At 30.5% G+C, this 16,614-nt stretch overlaps 1 protein-coding gene across 6 annotated transcripts in view; it reads right to left on the reverse strand.

Annotated features, from left to right (window-relative positions):
* The window catches only part of LOC143240146 (histone-lysine N-methyltransferase NSD2-like), a 109,845-nt gene extending 93,560 nt beyond the window's left edge, over positions 1-16,285 (reverse strand). Inside the window, exons 1-3 of one of the 6 annotated variants that reach the window (XM_076482099.1) lie at positions 15,913-16,285; positions 9,121-9,232; positions 6,293-6,440 (exon numbers count right to left, since the gene is read on the reverse strand). The gene's annotated coding sequence lies outside the window, so the exon portion shown is untranslated. Of the gene's footprint in view, positions 1-6,288; positions 6,441-9,120; positions 9,233-10,623; positions 10,762-11,007; positions 11,424-11,490; positions 11,818-15,912 lie in introns of those variants that run through there. The other 5 variants (XM_076482095.1, XM_076482101.1, XM_076482098.1 and 2 more) reach the window with 5 other exon arrangements.
* Between the last annotated feature and the right edge of the window lie 329 nt (positions 16,286-16,614).

The raw sequence follows: 16,614 nt of genomic DNA on the forward strand, positions 1-16,614 counted from the left end.
TGCCTTTATATAAAGATTGAGAAATCTTACGATTTATTCCAGAGGAAAGTCATGACCTTTTGCTTATTGAAAAATGTAAACAATTTTTAACTATATCGGGATGTTCTAAGAGGTTATTTGCATGGTCAACTTTAATAATTCTAGAGCCCTGGGAAAAATTCAGTAAATGGAGTTCCATAATGACAAAAAAAACTCATAAGAAAATTAAAAGGCATAGCATCAGATGCCTTTCCATGTCTGGGGTACCAGCAAATTGCCCAGTTAGCCCAATAGGTAAGACCACCTGTGATTATTTGCAATGACCATGAGAGCCTCCTGACAATGTGGTCCCTACTATCATGTTGAAACTCTGGAAAAGAATATATCCTGACAAATATATATTGCCAAGCATGGTCAATATTCAAGTGGTTGTTAATAGGTTATTAAAATTACAGGAACAACATAAACCACTGGATTTACTGTTACTGGTAGAAAATGTAAAACCTAATATTTGTGATAAGTATGCAAGTTGCAATGATGCATGCATAAGAAACCAAATATTAAACCTGTAATAGGTTTTGACTGCTTAAGCCTGAGTGTACTGCGAGGTTAAGGTGTGCATGTTGTCTTTTACAGTAAGATTCAAACTTTAATTAAACAAATTTAATATCAATATACTTCAATATTAGCTTTACAATGTCTTTCAACATAATTATATAATGATATGTAGGGTTGATAGATATATTTATAACCAACAGAATACACAGACTGATAAAACCTTACAACTCATCCTCCATTTTTCTAAGAGAAAAATCATTGTCAATTGCATTGTAGCTTTCAGACATACACAGCCCAATGCTCTGAGCATTTAAGAGCATATTTATAGCTTACTTAAAAAGCTGGATAAATTTTAGCAGTTTGGGGGAATTGTATTCTAGAAGGTGACATTTTTTTTTTTTTCAAAACTGCATATTTAAAAGTTACACTTTACTTTGATATACAAACAACTTAGTAAAAATAGTGAAGTTCAGTATAAAGTTAATTAAACCTGTAAGAGCAGAGATCATACAGTTCACAAGCTCTGCTCACTGATGTTTATAAGAAACAGCTAATGGGCTCTGTTGTGATTTATTGCTTTTTTTGTGAATGGATAAACTTCAATCCCTATATAAAGTCTAATAATAAAACCATAAAACTGAAAACAGATGTAAAAAGTACACTTGAAATTGTGAAGACAAATAATTTGAAATTGTCAAACCAATTACAAAAAATTAAAGAAAAGATATTACTATTTTATTTCATATTTTTTCACAGCTTCATTTCACTATACATTAATGATTTCACTACAATTAGTGTTAAGGTAAAGAAAATATGTAGTAAAATATAAAGTTTCACTGAAAAACCTTTTGATATTCACTTATTAGTTTCCACAAGTTATGCAAATGTAACATGAAACTATAAGATGAAAATAAATATTTTTATTCTTAACACAATAATAACCACCTTTCAACCAGCCTAACTCAGTAATGGCTTGGTTAATTCCAAGAAAAATATTCAATAAAAATACTTTATTAATAAAATAAGATTTTATATGTACAACAGACTTAAATGTTTACTAAACCCTTCCCAATTTTCATAAAAATACACTTAAAACATTCTGAAATATAACACGTACAGTGCCATGGTTACAAGGCAGTTACAACCATTCTTTCATATTTCATGGGTACCATCACACTGACAATTGAAAGCTACTGTAAAATGTGACAGCTTGTTATAGCCCCTGTCAAGTCTGTCATGATACCCAGTGATTTGAACCCATTATTCATTATTTTATTCTTAGCAAGAAATAAATACTTTTGAATTTAAATTCTGTTAATAGTTATCATGGCATTGGCCAGGAAATCAGCTGGCATTTTTATATAGTCAAACGTACAGATAAACTTCACATTTCCATAATGACTGCTGTGAATTCAATACTTTCATTTCAGCCTACATTAGCAATGCTACATCCACAGTAATATGACATTTTTGAAGTATATTATTGTATGAAAAATTCAAGTAACTGATAAACTAAGTCAATGTGTTAAAGTTTAAAAGGCAAAACTGGATATTAATTATTAACAAATTTAGTCTAACAAAAAAGTTTTAGCAAATCTGATCATGACCTAAACTGCAAGAGCTGCCATATTGATCAGAGATGGCAAATCTCAGTTTATCCAGTAAAACTATGCAATCTTGATAGAAAAACAGTACAACCCAGTCAATACAAATTAATTTTCATGAACAAAATATTAAGATATGGTACAAGCCCACTCATAGCTCCAGTAGAATGTTTTGTTGGGGCTTGTTACAGCCCTCTTGCATCTATCAAACATGAAAAACCATACAAAGATGGTCAAATTAACTGAACCCATACATAGCTAAAGCAGAATTTTAATACATCAGTCAAAGGACTTCCAACGGATCAACAAATCAAAAACACATTTTCAAGTCTAAACAGCATCTCAATCTTACAATGATAGAACTCTATGAAATAATGGTAACATCATCTGCATATTACTGGACTGGAAATTTTGGATTTTTACACAACCATAACTTTTCATTGCTTGAAATTCATCCATATACTCACATGCATGGATTACCCATCACTGTACAAAGAATGACGCTATTAGCACTGAATTTGGCACCTTCCAGAATTTTGATAAGCATTATATTTTGGCAAAATCTAAATATTTTTTATCAGTTTTTACATGGACTTGGAGTTAATTTGAAATAATTATTTTTTTTAACTAAATGAGAAAGATTTACCTCTTAAATTGGTGACTTGTGAGTTTTCTACTGCTTTAAAACTTGCCAACACAAAACAGTGCTTCCGTTACTTATGAAAAGTGTATAAAGCCAGTACATACAATATTTAACTTCAATATTTCAGGTTTGGTTAATGATAGAAACATTTGTGTTAAGTGGATGATAGATGATAATAAACAAAGATATCTGTGAAAATATAACACCTTAAAAAAATTATCTGTTTTAACCCTTTCGCTACAAATTCGGTATAGTATACACAAGTTCATTTACACGTGTTAAGTATTTGCACTATAACTTTTGATATAGTATGTGAACCTTCACAAAATGTGGTACATTTTTAGTAAAGATTACAAGTATTTTTTACACAAAAAATCAGATTTTGAAGCCTGTTTTGTTACTAATGTGAGTGTGAAGTGATTTTCATGTTATGGTTAAAAAACTATTCTCTGTCCCAAAAAATCTCAAGTATTATTTGCATATTCTCTAAAACCTCCTAAATATAGTTCAAACATATGTTTTCAGTAAGACTTTGCATTTTGTTATTTTCAATACTCTATGTGAGGTCTGTCACTTGACAAGTCTGGCAAGCATCATAAAAACGAGGAAATAAATATAAATTATGCCTTTTTTGAGCTAAAATATAAATACCTAGTTTAAATAGCTTAAAAGTCTCAAAATCCTATATATTTATTATTTTTTTATTACATTGACCTTCCAGTCATGCCTAGCTAGTATTACACAACTTGCATTGATGCAGTTCATACACACTCATGTTACATATCCAGTAAAATAAAACTGACCTTTAGTCTTCTCTGTCTTGGTTATGTTTCAGCAGACTAGTATTTTGTAATATGCAGTCACATTTCAATTATTATACATTATATATATGTATATAGATAATTACCATATAGAACAATAAATCAAAAAGTAAAGCAAACAATTATCTCTTCTATCTATGACCTTTGAACTCGGTTGCTGCTGAAAATAGATTGCTAAGCCTTTTAGAATTTTGCACGTGGAGAATATCAAACAATTTTTTTTTTAAATTTTATATATGTTTTCAGTTGAATAATCAAAAAATCATAAATAACTAGACTGATACCATATAATTCCACTATAATTTATTAAGCTTAATAACTAAGATATATTTAGGTTTATAAAAATATGAAACTTTGAGCAGATTAAGGACACAACCTACCTTCATGAAATCTTGGATCGAAAGAATGTGGTAATGTTTTTACAGATTAAAATGGTTGAGAAAACCATTCTGGGGATATTTTAAGCTATTACTTGGTTATTCACATGTAATTATTGAAGTAAGTGTATGTAAGATACCATTTTCAAAAATGGAAAGAGATAAACAGGGCCACTGTATTTAGTTCAGTATATAAGCCATATCTCAGCAAAATAAAAAGATATGAGGATGTTATTTATATTCTAGCTTGATAATATTAGTAACTTGTGTTCCTAGTTTTTACAAAACTATAGACTTAGTATTTTAACATCACAAATATCTAATTTTAAACAGTGCTGCATTCAAAATACCAAGACTCACTGAAATCTATATTTGTGTTATTTTAATATTTTCTTTTAAATTAAGAAATTAACCAATATATAATATCAAAGTTTGAATTATAACCTACAGTTTGATTCCCAAGTTACTGACATAAATTCATAAAATAGTAGTTCAATAAAATTTTGAATGCAAGTTAACAAATGCAATGACATGGCCTTTGACCTGTGACCCATAGCAAAAGAGTTAAAAGTTTCTGATGGAATCCCTTGATCTTTTTTAGTAAAATAAACAGAATTACAAAATGCATAACTGATTTCCATTGGTAGTATAAAACTATAAACAGTGCTTTTTTATTTTGTTTCCTAATTGAAGCCTATTTGTGGACTAAATATCAGGCTGTTGCATATGAAATGTTAGATTTTTAAAGGAAAGTGTAAAACAAGTACATCTTTTTGTTCTTTAATTTAGTTAATCAAAATAATTTTTTTTAGATTCAATACACTACTGTCAAGGAGTTGTGAGTTTATAAATGCCATCTTTAAAATTTGGACATCCTTTGATCCAACGAAGTTTTCAAAGATACTTTCAATTGACCTTTTGGTTGCAAATGTCTTTTTCTTTAAAAAAAAATGTCCAAATGTTTAAACACATGATAATCTGTATGGAAAAGATCTGGTAAATATGGTGGATAAAGTAAAGTTTCATACTGAAGTCTATTTAGTTTTTGGACAGTAATGTGCAAGACATGAGATCAAGTTATGAAGCAGTATGGGCTCACTGCAACTGACTATTGCTGGATGTTTTCATGACAACCTTTGATGTATAACTTCATGTTCACAACAATATTTCTATGTTATGACTGTTTCTCCTAAGTTTAAGATTGAATAACAGATTACCTCTTTTAACAACCACCAAACACAGACCATAAGGTTCTTATGGTGAAGAACTGGTATTGGCATATATTTTGGTGCTTCTTCATAGTAAAGCCTCTGTCCAGATCACTACTGTCAGTTATCGTAAATAATCAACTATGAATAAATGGGTCATTTTTGTTGCAAGCAAGGAGTAAGAAACAAATTTTAACTCATCTTCTTTGATAGTTTACAGTCAATTCGTAAGATACCCATTTATCAAGCTTTTTCATGTTACCAATTGTTTCAAGATGCCAGGAAACTGTTGAATGATAACCATTAAGTTTATCGGTAATTTCTCATGCAGTTTGATGAATATCTGAATCAACTTATGCCTTCATTTCTTCCTCATTATTAGCTGTCTGAGGGTAACAAAGAAGTTCATTTCCAAGGCTTGTGTCACCAGAGCAAAATCTCCTAAGCCAGTAAAAGGTGCTATGCACTCATCAGATGTGTCATCATTAAATGTGTGGTTGATATTACAAGCTGCTGTCACCACATTATGACCAAGCTTGAACTCATACAAGAAAATTACGTGAATATCAATTTTATCCATTGTGACAACAATCAATATAAATATTATTTTGTCTATGAAATAAGAAAAATATAGTAAGCTTGAAATGAACCAAAAACTATACAATATTATGTTGACAAATTTACAACAATGCTTCTCTTTTAGCCACTAAATATTGTATTTCAAATCTGCACATGAAATGACAGTCTTATAATTGACCCAATGTTATAGTATTATGTCAGTAGAGAAACTTATGTGCAACTCAAACAAATTATTTTACAATTGAATATTTGGCCACAGATTTCTTGAGCAAAAAAAAAGTGAAAATTATTTGTGTACTCACAAATTTTGAAATTTAATAAAACAACTTGATGAAGTTCATATCTTCTAGGAAAAATAATAGTTAATTGTCTGAAAACAAAATCCTAATTAAATATAGTCTCCTAAGCAATAAAACTTGTTTACTAGTTTCGTTAAACTGAATTCAATCATCTAAAACTGTGCTACAATAATAAATTCAATACCTTAAAACAGAGTATTTGGTAATCAGAACAGTTAACTTACTATTTGTTGAAATTCTTTTAACTCACGACCTTTTAATTCTTTACGACTATCTGGATAACTCCTTTGACACCTCTTTAAAATGTTAACATCTCTGTACCTTTCTTTGACTTCTCTATTGACTTCACTTGATGTTCACTGCAATATTTTTCTATAAGAAAAATGGTATATCTTTTAAAGATGTTTTAGCGTAATAATACAGTCACACTTTCAAACAACAAAACAAGTATTACAAAAATATACTCTTATAAAACTTATAATCAAAAATAATTTAAGTACAAATGACACAATGCTACATAACTGCATTATAATTTATCCATATCATTTTTGTTTAGTATTTTCTTAATTTAAAGTAACAATGAATATTTTGTAACTCAATAAATAATACTTACATTACAAAAATTATGTTCCAAGCAACTTGTACCTTTTCCTTAAAACTTTTTGTGTGTTGTTTAGGTAGCTTTATAGTTTTAGGTCTTTAAATAAACCATTATTTTACCAACTAAGGATAGAAATACTATCTAGTTATGTGTGAAAAGTTACTATAAGTTGTAAATTTCACAACCCTTCATGATTCAATAGTATGCATAAGTATCACAAGAACAACACAAGAAACAATTTTGTTTTTCACAGATATTCCTGCACACTCATCCTTAAGAAAAAGTAAAAACTTAAGCCTACCCTTTCTTTAGCAGAAATAATAAATTTTCCTTTTACACATTTGAATAGTACTGGCATCTACTACTGCAAATAACATATTATTTCACAATACAAAATGCTAAATTAGGAGTAAAAATCAAGGAAGTAAGACAGGAACTGGATTGTTATGGTACAGATTGCTTTGGGCAAAAGTGAAAATGAGAGCACTGAGGTACAAAGGTTAAAATTAGTAAAAAATAAACCTGTCTATATAGACAGGTTTGCTTAGCATTCAAGTACCAATCTGTAAGAGATTTAAACCTTTGGCCTTTTACAATGTGAAATGAATGCAGTGAAAGAGACTGATTAACCACACTGATATTTATTTTTAGAGAAGCAGAAAAGAAGATAAGGACAAGAATTTACTTACCAGGTGCTAAAGCATAAGAAACTACAGTATGTGATGACAGTACAAACTTGCACACCAAGGATTACTATATTTATGTACTGCATGAAAAAGCAAATGATGTTGAAATATGTATATTAGAAAAACTGCTCAGAAGTTTGATGAACTCTATCAGTTGTTTAGGGAAAGAGTTACACATTTAGCACTTTGTGGATGATCCCTCAGATTAATTTGAATGATTTACTTAACAGAAACCAAAGCTTAAATGAAAGATTATTAAGGATACATTTAGAGCAATAAGTGAGCTGATTAGACCTGTGGAATGATTCTCATGAAACAGCTTGGCTTCATTTAAGGTTAGTAGTAAGATGTTTGGGTAAACTTTAATTATATTCATTAAAGATAATTTAAACTTGTTTTGCATAGTAAACATTTGCCTCGTATATGGCAAATTCAAATAATTTTTCTTTCTACGTGCCAAATACGAGCAATCTCATAGTGATTTTAGACAGAGCCAGCATAAAGCAAAAGTGAAATAAGGAATCACTTAGTTGTAATTCATTTAGTTGGTGATCATATGGAAAAATAAAAAGACTATCCCTCTTAAAAACCCTGCTTCTACAAGTTTTCATTACTGAGAATCTATTCCACCAATAGAAAAGAAAGCAAGTCCTACCAAACCATGCCAAATGTACACAAAGAAAAAACTAACAAATGAAACACAATATGCCAGCTCTTTACGCTGCAAATTGCTTCAAATAATATTATACATAATTCTTATCAGATTTTACTAAAATTCTCTTTTGTTACAATTTCTTTTGCAGATCTTGTGTAGAGTGTTTATGTTCTTTTATCTCAAACACTACTTTTATTGTTGCAATAAATTTACTTTCTGGGCCAAATGAGTAATTTATTTTTCGTAAATTGAAATAATAAAAGAAATATTAGTGTGGTTTTATTACAACTTTGCAACAAAACATGAAAGTACTGTATTATGCATTGTCATCTTATGCCACAATACAAGATACCTTATATTATCTTAAGTGAAGAACTGATGTCCAAGATTGCCAGCCTCAAACATAAATGTTAACCCTCAACACCAAAAAAATAAAATGCCTGACATTAAAACAAGTTGCTATGAGCCTTCTCACAATTGGCACTGAATGTGTTAAACAGGTCTCAGTTATTTCCATTACATCAAAAGTTTCTGATATACCTATATTTTAAGATCTTCCATTTTACTTTTTTATACCTCTAGCATTTACAGAAATATATTTTCCCCACTGTCATAGATAACAAACATTTAAAACCCTTTACAAACTGATAATTAATGACAACAACTTAAACCTACAATGCACTGCTAGAAGTTCCACTATAGTACTTTAAGGTATCTCAATTTTACAGAAAATTGAAATGCATTTTCCATATGAACAATCCATTAAAAAATATAATGCCTAAAAGATATTCTTCAAATTAGTTAACTGTAATAAAATAATGGGCCCATTCATTCATTCATTCTTCATCAAACATACATGGATAATATACTTAAAATTGTATTACATATATATACAAAATGTATTACATCTAGAATAAAGTTGTTACATTTTATGTAAACCAAAAATGTCTCCCCAATATTTTTTCCTATTATAGAATCCAGCAATTAGTCACAATTTTGTTAGAAAAAAAGGTCACATTTCATATGAATACCATAAATAAAGTAAAAAATACAAAAAATATTTAAATCACTTATATACCATTATACATCAGGATACTGTTGGAAACCTACCTCAACGAAGAGTTCATCAATGCTACACGCAGCTACAAGAACTTCTAAGCAACTTGCGTGTTGTTGGACGAGAGAACCACAAGACTGTGGCAGACTTTCTTTGTTATGTCAGCTGGAATATTCATCTTAATCATTAACATTAAAAACAATGAATATACGTGTAATACTACAATATTATATAAGCTGTTTTCAATATGTACATATGTATTGTCTATAAATGAATTAAATGTTTTTGTTTCATTGTGTTGACAATGTGTAGAAATCATGTATTGTCAGTTAATAACCGATTTATTTTTTTTATTACTAATTATTTATAGTATTTAAATAAAATATGACTTTTATCCTGTGCCTTTATTTCCTTTCACTCTTGATACCCACAGGCCTCTACACAATGTTTGAAAGGAGGTTTCTGATATGTGAGATCAAAAGTCAACACATACCGTGCAAGGCATAATTGGCACGTAAAGCATCCTAATGTTACAGATTTTGGGGAGTGTATAAACCAAAGAACTTGTGAAAAAAAAAAAATAGTTGCTGTAACATTATATTTGTACACAGCTTAAACTATTGCATGGCTGTTCACATAAAATCAACACACATCTTATAAAATGTGAAAAAATTATTATTCTGTTGTGACACTACATGTGAGGCTAGACTTAAATTAGCATACATATGATTTATCATAGTAAAGTACTGTACTATACACATCTGAGTATTTATTAATAGTTAAAATGTATTACTAGGTTACACAGCTTTGTACAATAACAGTATATTATTTATATTGTAGCTATACAAGTTTAATTTTCTTACACCATTAAAATAGATGATTTGGCTAAACCTCCCCAAACCCCTCTACCCCCACATGAACCCTTTTGCATCTATAAATTTCAAATGTGTCTGCTACTAAGCAATATTCATTCAACATACTAATTTAAAAATTCATAACTATTGGCCTTAATACCTAACCTTTCTGAACAATCATTATTGTATGACCTCTCTCCTATATATGATAAACGTTAATACAAACACCTACCCCTTTTGAACACAAACTAATCCTATTGATTTTTAAAAATCATAAATCAAAAAACTAATGTAATGCAATGGCATTATCTCAATTGAAATGAATACATTTTCTTTGTTCCTTCTTAAAATGCAGATTTTAACAACTGATACAGTCCATATCTCTTTCATTGCACAAACCATCAGCATGTCTGGGGTAGGTCATACTTTACAATTTTTCACAGGGTGAAGAATTATCAAATGGTAACTTTTTTTAAACTTTGTGAAAAGTATTTCATAGTACAGTTGTTAAATTAACCAAATTTTGGAAATGATGCAAATAAAAGATATTATAATGATAACATTTTATTATTTAAAACAATTTGTGCTATACTCATGAAGAGGAAATTAACGTTTTACTATAAACTCATAACGTCATAAACTTAAAACCTACATCTGTATAAATTTAATTTTAGAATGAGAAAAACGTAGTTTCTTACTCACCCCAATGTCTGTGCAAAATATGACATTAAATTTTGACAGTTTTGTGTAATAGTAATAGTTTGCTGGCTATGTTATTTTTACTCAAACAAAACAGCCAAGCTTCAGTGACAAGCCATGACGCAAACACAATACTTAAAGTCGAATCAGAAATTTATATTTTTGAATTTGAACTACATACTTATAAAAAAATTGAAATTTATTATACAATTCTACAAACTGACGCCAATCTACAAAAATAATGAGATGTTATTATTAACTTTCACAGTTTAAGCTCACTACATGATAAACGCAGGCACTTGAGCCTACTTTTTAATTCTTGCTCTCAATCTCATTTGTATATCTTTTTTTCAGAAATGGTACTTCTAAATATTCATAAATACTCACAATTTTTTCTCACTTGGATTTTCACATAACATACGAGATACTAATTACATCCAAAAAGGAGAACACGAATTTGAAATGTAAAGTTAGATATCATGAACAAATACCAAACACCTAGTCTTAAAGACTAAGTTTGTCGCGAAAATAGTTAGAAACCGATATTCAGAGTTGAAGTGCATGAAAAACTAAACGAAATAAAATCGCTGACGACTCAGTTATTTTACACATTATTTTAGCTTTGGTTACAGTTAAGTTCCATCAAAAATTTTACAAATACATCGTATTTGCATAAATTAAGTTAAAATGAAACTTTAATTTAATAACTTTCTGAGCATGCCGTGAACTTTAGTACTCATTTTCATTAAGAAATTAAAAAAAGTCCTTAAAAAACACGTGAGATGACAGAATGCGGTATAGTATTGTAGTATCTATGCGTACAACGTGTTTTCTATCGTCTTACTCAAAATTCAAAATTTTCGTACATACATTGTATGAAGTTCCTTTTGCTCTTGTTTCTTATCGTTCTATGTAACTCAAGTTATCACGTGCACTCTCTCGTGGGAAAACTGTCTGTAAAGTTGAATACCGACTTAAAATCGAAGTAGACAGAAATCTTTCCCACAGCCACATCAGTACTACCTTCCTTATTTTTCAATGGCAATAAGAAAAAGTACAAACAGTGACCTACGTAATTAGCACTATTGCTTCTTGTTATGATGGCGTTTCTCAGTCTGGAATTGTCTTTCACAGATATTTAGTCAGATTCTGCTTTTACTTCACGCATATCTGAACGTTTCAGTAAATGCGCCATCCTCTGTAAAAACATTCATTCTACGAAATAAATAGTTTTCACTGCATTTAATACTGTGTACACTTTCATTATTTTTCACGCTTGGTCAAAAAATTGAAATTTAAACCATTAAAATATTTTCTACTAGAACCTCCTGTTATTTACTAGATACTACTTATTCACTTCAAAAAATAATAGTAATGGACCTGTAAATGTCACAGAGTAAGTAGGAAAAATAAAATTTTGGTATCGTTTATCAGTTTATTTTACTGAAGTTTTCTGTTTTTGCCTTGACATATGTATTTCTCTGTGTTCTTCTAAACTCGTGTGTTAGTAAGTTTAATGTTTTTCACTGGGGAAATGGCATTCTTCACATGATGAAGGACGTATAACTTTAACTAGGAAGAATAGTTGATGTGTGAGGACAGACAATTGTTTGAGGAAGTAATCTAGTCTTAGAGAATTTTCTACAGGGCTTTAGAGGTTTTTGTCATGCTACAAATATCTATGACTTCTTATTCATTATGGTTGCAGACTCAGGAAGAAGAACTGCTGTAATTTGGTGTCCTTACAATGTTTAATTGGGTTCTTCCTCCAAGACCAGAATCAACCTTAGTCTTCAAGAAGCAAAGAAGATTCAGATTGATTTTAGTAACATATAGGTTGATGAGTTCAAGAGTGAAATGAGCAATGTATACAAAATTTTCAGGCAGAGTGATAACAGCTGTGGTTGAAGCCACCTAAAAACAGCCAAGAGAGACTGATGGTACCACTGTTGGATGATGGTTGGTAACCTGAGCTGTTCTAACATCAGGTGGGGCATTAGGCAACAACTGGTGAAGTAACTGCATCATAGGGAAACGATTATGCTCTGCAAGATGGAAGGTACACTTTCAAAACACAGGACACTCAATGAATCCCAAGGTCAGGCAGAAATGATGAATTAGTTAGTGTGTACACCTCATTATGCCAACCTAGAACAGAGGATTGCTGCTTATCAGAATGACATAGTTCCTGAACAAGGATAAGGGTATTTCTCCCTCAAAACTTAAGAACAAGCAATGCAAAACCTGATGCTCAATCTATATTGGTAAGTGCTTAAGTTGGTCAAGCATTTGGATGTGGAGGGAAAAGCTGAGAATACTTGTTTGGCTGTTTACGGTGAGCCAGATGAGTAAGCACTAGACACAGAGGCAAAAGACAGCTCTAAGAGTTGGTTGAGCCATTGTATCTGGCTTCTTAATCAATAATGCTAAGATTAAACCAAACCACCATGAGCTAACACAGTCAGTGATTGTGGGATCATTGAAGGAAGTAGTGATCTTTGATTTCAAACCTCGCAAATATTTATAATACAAAGGTGGAACTACATTGTGATTTCCACTTGGTTGTTGTGAAGCAAGGGCAACTGGTGGAAGCATTTTGCAAGAATAACTCACCTCATATAACTGAGTGGCAAGAGCTCTACAAAAAATTATGCACAGCCATTGCTACACCTTTCCCATCATGTGAAGAGCATATCACTTGCTTATATGAAGTAATGGAGTTGTATTTCTCGAGTGCCTCAATACGTGCTGTTGTAACATGGCTTACAAAAATTTTAGCTGAAAAGTCTTAGATATCTGAATTATGTCAGTCATACTTCACAGTGCTTGGAAAGAAAAATGTTTTGAGTTTGACAGCTTCTAGATGGTAGAACATAACTGTACCACAGCAATTGAGACATAATTTGCACGATGTGACCTCAGAAGGTTACAGCAATGGGTATGCTATTAGTGTGTGTCAATGTTTCTCAATATATATACATATATATATATAATATGTCCATAGATCAGTGTTAATCCATCACAAGCACCATGCTCAATTGTGGAATTTCATAGAAACAGATCAATAAAAAACTGACAAAATATTCACACAACTCTTTGTGGCTCTCCATTGTACCTGTATTTTAGTGGCGCTGTGAAAATGTGTAATAGTGATATATATATTGTAATGTTCATGAGGTTATTCATGAGTGTTGCAAAACATGAATGGATCAGTTACACGTAATCATATCTATAAAGCCACATGTGAATGGAAATAGAGAATTTTATCAGTATTAAGACTTTTTAAAATAGAATTAACTGTTATTAATAGCCTGTAACAAAATAATTTACAAATACAGTGTGCCTGTTATTTTCCTAAGTACTTGTAAGATAAATTATCAATTTCAGTACTGAAGTATTTCTCAGGAAGGGAATTATCATGGAAAGATAAGAGAAACAGAAAGACTCGCACTCTATCTCATATAAAACATAGTTCTTCCTGCTATTTTGTTTGCAAGAGCAGTGCAAGATATTTCATTTGCACTGAACTAAAATGTTTGAGTGATTAAAATTATCAATATTAATATATACAATTCACCAGCAGTAGCTTAGACATCATAACAAGCATCAACTTTGTATATTCAGTATTTTACTTTTTGTGATGGAATGTCTTCAATCATGCATATTGCTATTTATAGTAAACCACATAGTTTTCTGAATATTTTCTGCACTTTGTTTCCATACAAGATGTATGAAAATGGAGTCTGCGAGTGTACTATGAGGTAGAAAATAACACCCAATGATAAAACTTCAAAAGAAATAAAAACTGGATTTATCTAGTACTAACCTCGAACCTGCACAAAATCACATAGGAGAAATGAAGAAAGTAATATTTAATTTTTATGATCAGAAGTATACAGTGCAATCTGCTACCACAAGTCACCTCATGTGTACAATATCTAATTCTGCAGTTTTAACCCTAACCTTTCCTGCTAGAGCCGAACACTCTTTATATGACAACCACATAATAATGGAAGGGATGAATCTCAGTTGAATGATAAGCATATTTGCCATTGACATGGAAATGGTAACAAGGGGCTGCATGGCTAATAAGATACTGGTCAAGCAGAGGCCCCAAGAAGCCTGAAAAGTGAAAAATCCACAAACATTAGAGATTCATTTTCTATAAGCAATTAGTTGTGTAAATAGGTAATCCCTATAGATATGACACTTGACCAAGATAATCCATGTATTACTCTCTTTAAATGTAATTCCTGTGTGAGGGGAGTAATGGTTCTAACTAAGCAAGATATCCTTTTCAACCTTCATACTTTGCATTTTCAATCTGAAATTTTTGGTATGATTGAATTCTTGACTAATGATTATCTTGTTCTTGAAACAGCTAGGGTATTCTTCTTGTGTGCATAATTTCAAGTCTTATTCAAAAAGTGCCTTGAAATGATACATTCAGTGGCATTACGAACTATTCTAAATTACTGTGGTATTTAAAGTTAAAACCAATTTCCTCAACAATTATCAGTTAGAACTGTATACAATAAGTGCAAAGGTCATCCATGAAGTTTTAAAGAATTCCTATGGCCATTCTACGTTGACTAGATGTTCTTCTTACTGTGTAAATAAATAGGCTACACAACTTTCAAACAAATAAGCATAATCTTTATTTAAACAGCAAAAAAAGAAACTTAACACCTGTACTTACAGGTGATGATGGGCAGACATTTAAGTGTTGAAATTTTCACTTTCTCTCAAGATAAAGGGCTGTTATGTCAACACAAATGTTTTGTTGCATAAAACATGTATTCACTTCAAAAAACTATGAAAGAATTGGACATAGAAAATGCACCTCAATTCTAAACTGTTTTTTCTTTCTAGTGAATAGCATTACCACCTGACCTCTACCCCTAACAGCACTGGTTAGTTATCATTTCCCTTTGATGTCATAATCAACCAGCAACTGATATTCTAGTTTTAGTTTTTTTTAACCAAAACCTGATACATTGAACTATGCTTGTGGTTAAATGACGTTACCTATTAGAACAACAAAAGGTTAAATAACTAAAATAAGACAAAGTCAGCAACTCTGTACTAAATATTGCTGCCATGGCAATGTTAAAATTAAATGATCAATACTTTAAAAAATTCCATGTTATTATAAACGACAGAAACCCACAGTGTGCTTGCATATCACACCTCTCCCTTCTCTTCCTCAGACCAACAATTAATTAAAATTAACTTTTAATACCAATTATCTTGAAACTCACAATGTAATTAAGAACCGTGTGTTAACTTTACCTTATTCCCGAAATCACTGATACATGACACAAACGCTATACCCTTTAATTTGCATTTACAATCACAGTAACAAAACCTTAATTTTAAACCAGAATCGTTACAGTAATGAAATTCAGTTTCAACAACATAAATGTTTTAATATTAAGTTATATGCACGATGCATCAATAATACCCGTGCAAAAAACAAGAATTAAAACGCATGTCACTTTTTCTTTTAACAATGATACAAAAATAATAATATTACAAGAAATAACTGTTATAAAAACAATAGGGATACTCAAAGAAACAAAAATGTTTGAAAAGTAAAATGTTATACAATAAATAAAATGCTGAATTATTCTGTTCACTTTAGGGGTGGAATGTCTAATATAAAAAAAAAAAGTACTAACTTTTTAAACAAAAGTCAGAACCTAAATAACATGAGAAAATTCTAAATAGAATTCGGTATGAATTTAGAAAATGAAAATTAACATTGCATGAAAGTCAGAACGTCTGATTCATGTAAATTCAAAACGAATATTCATGTAAAAGATACTCAAATTAAAATTAAAACGGACTAAAACACAAAATAAAAAAGTTAACATTAAATACTAAAACTTAAGCAATGATTTCATAATATCAACCAAAAACGTAAAGAGGTTAAAAGTACATTTGGCTAAAGTTTTGAATGTTAGTATGTTTAAATGTTTATATATTTAGCAA

Source organism: Tachypleus tridentatus, chromosome 13 (assembly GCF_004210375.1).
Source record: "Tachypleus tridentatus isolate NWPU-2018 chromosome 13, ASM421037v1, whole genome shotgun sequence".
Taxonomy (NCBI): domain Eukaryota; kingdom Metazoa; phylum Arthropoda; class Merostomata; order Xiphosura; family Limulidae; genus Tachypleus; species Tachypleus tridentatus.